Consider the following 1,814-nt stretch of genomic DNA (forward strand, 5'->3'; position numbering starts at 1 on the left):
AATTCAAGGACTAATGCTGAAGATGGCAATGGGAATAATGGACCTTAAATTGACATTTGTTTCTTGGTGTAACTTTATCTGCAACATTTTATTCAACACCTCTTTTTAGTGTTGAGTGTCGTGATATTTTTTCTTATGGATTTTTAAATTAGATGATATGACATTTAGTGTACTTTCAGAATTCTGAATCTAGCTAGAGGTTTAAAAAATCAAAATACCACAGGGATTTTCAGATGAACAATCCAGTATTGTTCAGAAATGTTAAATTATAGGACTTCCTTAAAGAATTTTCCTGGTGGCCTTTCCACCAGAACCACTATCTTCCGGTAATTTGCCAAAATGACCAACACAAAGGGAAAGAGAAGGGGCACCTGCTATATTTTCTCTAGGCCTTTTAGAAAACATGGAGTTGTTCCTTTGGCCACATACATACGCATCTACAAGCAAGGTGATATTGTAGATATCAAGGGAATGGACACTGTTCAATAGGGAATGCCGCACAAATGTTACCATGAAAAACTGGAAGACTCCACAGTGTTACCCAGCGTGCTGTTGGCATCATTGTAAACAAACAAGTTAAGGGCAAGATTCTTGCCAAGAGAGTTAATGTGCATATCCAGCATATTAAGTACTCTAAGAGCTGAGATAGCTCCTGAAAAGTGTGAAGGAAAATGATCAGAAGAAGAAGGCAGCCAAAGAGAAAAGTACTTGGGTTCAACTGAAGCACCAGCCTGCTCCACCCGGAGAAGCACACTTCGTGAGAACCAATGGAAAGGAGCCTGACCTGTTAGAACCCATTCCCTATGAATTCATGGCATGATGGGTGTAGAGAAAATAAAAGACCTAGACTGTAAAAAAAAAAAAAGAATTTTCCTGGTGAAAGAATACTTTAAAATGCATACAATGTCCAGTGCTGACCATTTTTTATAGAACAGCTTGATATGCATCACCACTCAAAAAACTATCACTTCTTTAGTTCTTTCTAAATATTTTTTATATGTGTCATTAATGTTTTCACTTTAAAATGGAGAAAAATATTTTCCAGAACTGGGTTATTCTCATGACATAAAGAGGTTTTAAAGTCTTTCATCTCACAGAATATTGTTTATTTCATAAAGCAAGATTTAGCTAAAATATACACTGTTACTCTGAAGATTTAAGTATAATTTCCCAAGCTATCCAGTCAGTCACTGGCTCCAAAATGGCCCTGGGGAGATAAAGAAGCTTTATTTCTAGTCCCAGCTCTTGCCTTAGTTAACCAATTCTGTTGTTACCTTAGGCAAATTATTTGACCTCTTTGGGTTTACTTTCTCCACATGAAAAAAAAAGAGAGTTTGACTAGATGATTTCTAGAATCATTTCCAATTCTAAATTTCTGTGAATCTTTGGTAACAGATCTAAAATTTCAATATCTGAAGAAAGTACTAAGAGAAGTACTTCCTTTTATCTGCAAATTCACCTGCAATAATCTTTTGCTAGAGATGGAGATGAGAGGTGGACTATAGGATGGATGTAATGCACTCTGCTAGCTCTTTCCTTACACATATTCTATAAACACGAAGTATTGCATATGCATAGCCTTTCTATGCTGAATGGTACATACTTTGGTACAAATGTAGGTGAGAGGACAGTTGGGAGATCAGACAACAGCTCTTTCTTCCCTTCCAAATTTTTAAAATGCATTAATGCTAGTTCACAGTACTCTCCCACATGGAAGCAATATTAGGACAAATGTGTTCATCTGAAGGACATTGCAGGTTCTGTATCTCTGAGTAACATCTCTCCAACCCTATCTCTCTGCCCCTCAAGTTTTA

At 36.5% G+C, this 1,814-nt stretch overlaps 1 pseudogene; it reads left to right on the forward strand.

The window, feature by feature from the left end:
- The first annotated feature begins 336 nt into the window (after positions 1 to 336).
- Positions 337 to 820, forward strand: LOC133089839 (large ribosomal subunit protein eL21-like; annotated as a pseudogene).
- The last annotated feature ends 994 nt before the right edge of the window (positions 821 to 1,814 follow it).

The sequence above is a fragment of the Eubalaena glacialis genome, chromosome 4 (genome assembly GCF_028564815.1).
Source record: "Eubalaena glacialis isolate mEubGla1 chromosome 4, mEubGla1.1.hap2.+ XY, whole genome shotgun sequence".
NCBI lineage: Eukaryota > Metazoa > Chordata > Mammalia > Artiodactyla > Balaenidae > Eubalaena > Eubalaena glacialis.